Here is an 8,257-nt window from a genome sequence, read left to right as displayed (position 1 = left end):
TGAATTAGGCCTAGTTCTTGTTGGACTGAGCCTAATAATTGCTATTGTCATACATTGATTTAGGCCCAATTCTTGTTGTGTCGAGCCCAATAATTGTTGTCATCATAGATTGATTTAGAACCGATTCTTCTTGGACCAATCCAAATAATTGTTGACATCATAACTTGATTTAGGCCCAATTCTTGTTGGATCAAGCGCAACATATGCTGACGTCATAACTTTGTTTAGGTCCAATTATTAATGGATTTAGCCAAACATGTGCTGGTGTCATAACTTTGCTTAGCCCCCACGAAATAATGGGCCGAGGAGGCGAGCCCACGAAATTTTGGGTCCAGTTATTTTCGGGTGTAGCCCATGTAGTGCTTAATTAAAATATAATCTAATTTAATATTAGATACAATTCAATTCTGTAATTGACAACACAATTAATTTGTACGTACCACACATACAAATAAATGTTTCTCATCACACTTCACACATTATTATTCATGACCAAAGAACAAGCACAAGTATATTATCCATAAGAAATCACAAACCACTACACATGATATCTCTCTGACCAAGAACAAAGATGGCCTAGAAACACATTGAGCACAAACCACAATACTGACAAATCAGCACAAGACATGGGCAGATGCGTAAGAAACACATTGACCTTACCCTCTGAAGTTTAGCAATTGATGAAGGAGGTACTCAGTTTCTCTTACTACTTTCTTCAAACTCTCAATCTTCTCAGACTGCATTTTCATTGCTGCATCTAAAACTTGTGCCTTCATCTTCAAGTTGCTCAATATTTGCTTTTGTTCAACAACTTATTGTCTTAGTTCTGCAGTTTCTTGTAACCCTCCCAAAGAAACTTCAAATCTTGAGCTTGTAGCTGAGGCTAGCTGCATGGCCACATAATCAAGAAAGGGACTTGACTACAAATCATGAGGACCAGAATTTGGTACTGCAACCTCAAGGATTGTTTTCCTTAATTCAGCCTACAAATGAAAGGAGCTGAAGTTAAACATCAATCTTAAAGAAAGCAACTGAATAAAGTAAAGAATATAGGAGCAGGATAATCATTTGTTTAGTTATATACCATGACAAGTGATTGAATTTTAGTAATGTAGAAACATGGTACTAGGCCCTACACAATAAGTATTTTATCGGTTGTCTTAGATATAAGGAACAGAATGTGCCATGACCATATAAATGCACAAGTCGGCGTTGTAGATAGATCTAGAGTGGCCAAGGTAAGAGAAGGATCTCAATTCTAACACAATACACTATGAAATTTACTGTTCACTAAAGAAATACTTTAGCAGCATGGGGGTTGTGGCCACATCTAGGCGTAACTAGGCTCCACTACAGATAGAAATAAACTTGAGTAGAGTGGTCTCTAGTGAAGAAGATGTAGATTCAGGAAATTGGAGGGGACTATAGTGAAAATATATGAGATTCTCACTTGTGGAGCTCGAAGATGCAGTGGCGCATGGTTGGACGGGGCAGCCAGTGCTTGCGCGACATCCTTGCTCAACTGCCCAGTTGCGCCAGCATGGGCGCAGCCATTGCAAGGATGCTGAGATATTCCTCCAAGAGTGCTGCCGACCATGCCGCACCTTGATGCCTGCTGCCCAGGTAGCTTGCCACCGCTGCTAAGGTACCCCGTGACCACCGAGGTCAGCTGACACCACAGATCTAGTTGGACTTTACAACCACTAGAGAGGAGAGTGCTGATATTGGAAATACAAGGTGGGAGTTTGTAGGGGCACTATGGCCATGTTTTTATTATTTGGGGGAAGGTGAGGGAATATAGATTTGAAAATCCCGCTTTCAAGTTCCTAGGTGCGAAATGAAAGTTTGGTAAGTTGGACTTGCTGCGGGGTCATTGGCAAGAATGTGCGCTCTTATCAGACCCATATGTCAGTGAAGCTGTGTGCATTTCATCTTGCTTACAACATAGGTGAGAGACGAATATCTAGAAGAGGCCCACACTTTAGTGAACCTGGGTGCGTTTCAGTAGATGATCACAAAGGGGAACATCTGCTTTCTCCAACTATAATGCATACGCATCTGTTTTATTTAACCCATGTGGATGTCAGGATTTTCCTTCTTTTTAACATGACCAAAGCGCACTCGCGTACCTGCTGAATATTTTGCATGCCTACCCATGAACGAAAGCCTACATATTGCCCCCTATACTTATGGTAGGATTCCTGATTAGTGTAGGCCTGCGTATTCTGAGCATCCCACATATTTTCATGGATACTATAATCCTGTGAGGCGTGAGTTGTGTGAAGGTGCACTGCATTGTTGATCGCCCTGTACATTTGTAACACCCTAAATTTCAAATTTTGCAATTTAATAAAATTTGCTAGAAATAAAGTGCATGTGTCTAAGGATTTTAAGGTTGCATTTAAATTTCTTAGGTAATTAAATTTTTTTCAAAATAAATTATTGAAACATAGGAGTTCATTGTTGCATTCATGCTAGTGCATTGTTTTTTATTGTTTGAATTCAAATTTGTGTTTGAATTCAGTTTTGGATTTGTGTTTGTTTTATTTTTTTTCCAAACCTTTTTCTTTTTCCTTCTCTCTTTTGTTCTTCAGCCCGCTCCCGTTCTCCTTTCAGCCCAACAACCGCCAGCTCCCGCCTTAGCGTGCCGTCGTGCCGGCCCATCTCTAGCTCGGCCCATCTCCTTGCGCCAGCCCACTCCTACACCTCCGCATCTCTCCCGCTGGCAGTCAGGCCCTGCCCGTCATCCCCTAACTCCAGCCACCACGCGCAATGAACTCGGATTCGCCTCTGAGTTTGCCGTGCAACCGCCTCCACATCCGCCGTGCATGAGCATGCCCAGGCCTTATTGTGGAGAAACCACCTAGATTAACCCGGCTAAAGTGTACTCAACATTGCCTTATATGCGAACCGACACTTTAATCAAGTTAAAATGGCGGTCCGTCGGGTTTCACCTGATAAAACCACTTCTCTCGAATCAAAACAAAGTATACTCACACAAAGGCAAGTCCAGATATTACAACAATCCAAGTTGATTAATACAGGTCCCAACTTCATTTATTACAACCCAAGAGTTCAAAAGCATAAAGGTAGAGTTCAAATTTCAAAAGCAACGGAAAAGTAAATGATAGTCTAATGTCGATACAAAATACCATGGTGAAGCCTGCCATGATATCAAGCACCACGATCCTCGCCGACCGAGGACGGGTCCCAAACAAGTCAACACCAGCAACCACACCTAAAAACGAATCCACAAGCAAGACTGAGTATACTAATACTCAACAAGGCTTACCCGTTAGGTGGTAACTACTCCACCGACTCTTTGACATGCAAGGCTTTTTGGCTGAGGGGTTTGTTTTGCCAAAAGTATCTAAAGTAGGTCCTTACTTTTAAATTTGAGCATTAGATTCTAGTTGATTAACCATTCTAGGTAAGCACCTATTCTAAGAAAACATGGTAAATAAACAATTTAATTCAAGCATCAGTATCAATCATCATCCTTTGTTCTACTTCTTACTTAGTGCAGAAATGCGGTCAAGCAGTCTCAAACTGTGAGCGGCAGACGATTCGAATCAAGTTTCTTAACCTTGCAAGGTGAACCTAAACCCATGACATATGCGCACCACACCGGGTCCACACATGTCAGTCATCCCCATCAATCCCCGACACATGGCCAGGGCCCACTTCCCTTGGATACAAGGCCCACAGTCCCGGAATGACGCCGTACCATGACTGCACTTGTACCCACATGCTGCAGTAGGGGAACCTAGTTCCAAAGAGAGTGGGGAGTAAGCCCACATCTCGGACCAATCAGGTACTAGGCTTCCCTATCCTATATTAGGTATGAGCTTAGTACTTTCAAATACTTGACCATAGCTCTAAACCCATTTCAACCTTAGTATCTTTTTTCTAGACAAATGGGGCAATCCACCAATTTAGAACCAAAGTCCGGCCCCGTCCGTCATCCTTATGGTTGCAGCATAAATAAACAAGCAACTCCTATAACTCGCGAGTGACAGGAAATCACTCGACTTTTACCGAGTCCTATTTAGCATAGCAACTACTCAGCCTATCATGCTAGTATTCAACCATAGGTACCTAACATCATGCAACTAAGTTTTCAATCAACTCCTATGAACTTAATGCACAAACATAAGAACATAGATATTGCATAATTCAGAAAGCTGGGTTATGCTCCGGGGCTTGCCTTCTTGCCCTAACTCAGCCTTGGGCTCTTCCAAACTTGGTTTGGGCCTTGATTTGCCTTGATTACATCCAGCTGAGCAGACACCCTCTTGCTTCGCGTTCCGATCGAGCTCGTACGTTCCATCAGCGTGGTTAGCTCTACACGAGATGCATATGCAAGATTTTAGTTTCATGCTTTTATGTGTAGGTTGCATTTCATAAACATTGTAAAAGCTTAGGGTGTATTTTGGACCACATTCACTTAGACAAGGTTGTACCCATTTCTTTTCTTGTAAAGAAAGGTGTGTTGTGATTTAAAACTCAGGCTTGACTTGATGGTGATTGTGTACACATATAAGATTTTAACGACTCTGACTTCACAAAAGAGGGGTGGGGGGTCACTCTAGGGTTGCTCAAGGTTCATTTGGAAAGTTATCCTGCTTGTTTTTATTCCTTTTTCATGGTTTAACTTCTATAAATATTTCTGGTAGCTTCTGATAAGATATGGTTCTGAAAATTTTACAGAGGCTTCCTAATCACATCAGTGAGCTAATGTAAAATTTTGGGATGCATTGAACTTCTAAAAACATTAATTAAAATTAAAACAGTACCCTGTGGAAGATTATAGGGATCTATTTTTAACTCAAGTTCCAGTAGTAGTTTGGCTCTGATATTTTTACAGGAGGTTACACTAGTGCAACAGAGGTTCCTGAAATTTTTCCATGATTTACAGTGAAGGACATCTATTTCCCATATTTTTTCTTCATTTAAACTTGTACAAAAAGTTAAGCATGTTTCATCAAGTTTCATACAGTGACCATAATTTTTTTTCCTAGTAAGTATGTTTCATTTGTGATCCACCAAAATGGCTTCACATTTTTCTCTGCCATATTTTACTTATTATGCAAAAAGTAAAATTTCACCCTAGGTTTCAAGGTTAAATCTAAAACAGTAGGTACAACAAGAATTCTACTAACACAAGTTATATATCTGAAACATGCATGTTACAAGGAAGCTAACAAAAGTGGTTTTACAATTTTTAGTGCACTATAAGATTTATAAAGCATTTAATGGCCTCTAGAAAAAATAAAATATAGCACAAAAGACATGGAAGCAACATGCACACACTCCACTCTAAAATAAACTAGACTTCACAAGGAATCCAACGCAACAAGAATCACATTTTTAGCATTTTTCTACTAGTTTCTATGCATTTTCAAAGTTGTCAACCTAGTAAAACTAGTCATTTTCAAACAAGTCCGAAACTATTTGGAAGCTACCCCCTGGAAAACATTTTCCCCTTACGGATCTGTCCTTCTCTTAACACTCTACCCCTGCATTTTGCTATCTATCCCCTGAAAAGAATCCTACCTCAAACATAAACCCATGACTTTGTGGAAAACCCCCTAGAACTTCTATTCACAAGGCAATCAGGTCCTTCTTCAACCTTGGGACAGCACCACGCACAGATCACAGGCATGTCACGCATGGGCATACTGGGGCTAGCCATGGGTCAGGGGGAAAGGCAGCAGGGTGCTAGGAGGAGGGGTGGCGGCACCATGCCTAGGCCAAGGGGCTTCCCTGGCACGGCACAGGTAGGGAGGGAAATAGCGGCGCATTGGGGCTCCGCGCGGCGGCGGCAAACGTCATCGACATTGCCGGGAATGGGCGAGGAAACTTAAGGAAAATAGAAAACAGGTGCAAGCATCATGGTTTGGATCTCACCTAGGTTCCATTTGAGCACTTGGTTGAGGAAGAGGACAGCCAGAGGAGGGACGCCACGGTGAGGCATGCGCGGGGGCGGGTGAAGTTCTGAAAGTTGGGGGAAATTCGAATTTCGGCCGGTAAGGTGGACGTCGGGCAACGAGGAGGGGCTGAGGGTGGAGCTGAGGGAGTGGTGCATCTCTAGGTGAGAGGAATCGAAAGGAGAGGGCCGGAGTTAGGAGGAATGGAGCCGGCGACAGGAAGATCTTGGGAGCTCGGTTCATTGGTAATGGAGGACTAGGACTGGGAGGTGGTTTTGGAGGGGCTGGTGCTCGGGTTTTATAGGCGGGGCAAGGTGAGGATAAGAATGGGCGAGATGATAAGGATGACACGGCGACGCTGCTCGGCATTGGCGGCGAGGGGTGTTGCCAAAGGTGTGGCGCCGAGTGGCAGCCATGCCCGTTCAATGGAGGGGCTGCCCAACCAGGGACGACGGGAGGCGTGGGAGAGAGAGAGAGAGAGAGGGCATGTGGGAGGATGCTTGGGTGGGCTATGGGTGGAGGAGGAGTCCTGCAGGGGCTAGGGAGGGACAAATCCGGCGATCTTTGGCCTGCATGCCAGTGATGGGTGTGCAGGTGGCGAGAGGTTGAAGCTGCCATGTGGGCTCGCGGATTTTTCAGCTATTAAAGTTTGCTCCCTTAAACGACCTAGCTACAGGTGTCCAAAAATTACCTAAAAATACTTGTTAGAAAGATAAAATCACAAACAATCAAATGCAACCAGAATCAGCTCAAAATATGTTACGGTTTGCACACAATTAAAAAAAACAGTTCAAATTGAACTTTAAATGAATTTTTAACCCAAGCAAACACTTCTGAAAATTTTTGTAAAAATATTGTAAAATCACTAAAGTGTCTCTAGTATTTGAATAAAAAAAAGGAGGCATAGTTGTATAAAATAAATTTGGGTTGCTTTACAAATTTGGTTTTTCAACAATAAACAATCAATTTCTGGGCACTTAAATAATGCATGGCCAAAATGCTTATTTATGCATAAGTGATGCTCAATGATGCACAAAAGGATGTTCATGATGTTCAATAATGCACAAAGATTCTTGTGATACATGTGGTGCAAAGGTGTCGTGTTTAACGCGTATTTTCTCACCAAGTTTGGACTTTGTGCTTCATTTCCAAAAATAAAAGTTGGAGTTCAATGTGTGGGCTATAACTTTTATAAAGTCCGACATATGAGGAACTTGGTGGATTTGGAATTCTGATTGTGGGATCTTTGGTAGAGCATGGGCCAAAGCTGTTTTTGAATTGGATTTTTAAATTTGACCGAACTTTGACTTAGTTTTGAGCTCCCTCCGCTCAAAATCAGAAGAAGTGCTTTGAAGGGAAAGGTGTTCAATGTGAAAAGACCTACCACTTTCATATTGGCCAAAATTTTGTTCTTATATAAAATTTGTTTTTATTGGCCTCTTCAAGTGATCATCAATAGGAACGAGTTTTAAGACTTGGCAAAATTTGAGGTGTTCTTGGATCTTAACTCTTAGCAATTTGGAGTTAGCTCTAATTTATTCCTTAATCCCTCTATCGATTGTTTGATTTAGTTTCTTAATTACCCAGGCTGTCACACTTATTTCCCTGGGGCAATAAATACCCCGCCGCCGCTCTCCCGAACCCTCACCCAAAACCCTAGCCCTCACTTGAGCTCTCAGCGCTGCCACCATCTGAGACCGAGCACCCGCCACCGTCGATCTCTCTCACTGCCGCCTCTCCATCACCAAGAATGCCGCCCGAGGATCTGCCAGGAGGTGAGGAGGTCCCAGTGTGGAACCCATGCACCCTCATGCTCTCGCTTTCACACCCGAGCTCGCCGGAGTGGACACCGCCACCGAGACGCCCCACCGAGCCGCACGCCGCCACTACTGTGCCATCCATCTTGTTAACACCCAAGATAGTTTCGCCATGTCTTCCTCTAGTTCCTAGTCAAATCCCTTTGTAAAAACCGAGCTCGGGCGCTTGTTTTCGAGCAAATCTGGTGAGCCACCGCCGTGCGCTACTGCTCGCCGCCATCCTCCGCTGCCTGCGCACCGCTGCTCAGGTCCTCGTTGACCCCAGCCACCCAATCTAAATCCGACATCTTGGATTAGATCTGACCGGAGTCAACCGGTCCACGTACCGGTTAACCCCGTGCGCTCCAAGTTGCTTTTACTTAAGGGCCCCTTGTTTTCCAGTTTTTGCTCCGCGGTCCATCATATTTCAAAGATCTTTAGATCTAGGTCTTGTTTCTTTCACTTAGGCCCCTGAGTTTCTACATAATAGCACCCGTCATCCTAGCCTGGCTCTTTTGTGCATTAAGCCTT

The 8,257-nt window shown here is 43.3% G+C and overlaps 1 long non-coding RNA gene across 1 annotated transcript; it reads right to left on the bottom strand.

Annotated features, from left to right (window-relative positions):
* Positions 1–452: 452 nt before the first annotated feature.
* LOC117862634 (uncharacterized) lies at positions 453–6,319 on the bottom strand. Its single transcript, XR_011898810.1, has 3 exons — positions 5,911–6,319; positions 1,451–4,344; positions 453–983 (listed from the first exon to the last, which is right to left on the bottom strand). It is a non-coding gene; the product is annotated as an uncharacterized lncRNA (long non-coding RNA).
* Positions 6,320–8,257: the final 1,938 nt, after the last annotated feature.

The sequence above is a fragment of the Setaria viridis genome, chromosome 7, assembly GCF_005286985.2.
Source record: "Setaria viridis chromosome 7, Setaria_viridis_v4.0, whole genome shotgun sequence".
In the NCBI taxonomy this organism is placed as follows: Eukaryota; Viridiplantae; Streptophyta; class Magnoliopsida; order Poales; family Poaceae; genus Setaria; species Setaria viridis.
This window is presented reverse-complemented; position numbering and strand designations above follow the sequence as displayed.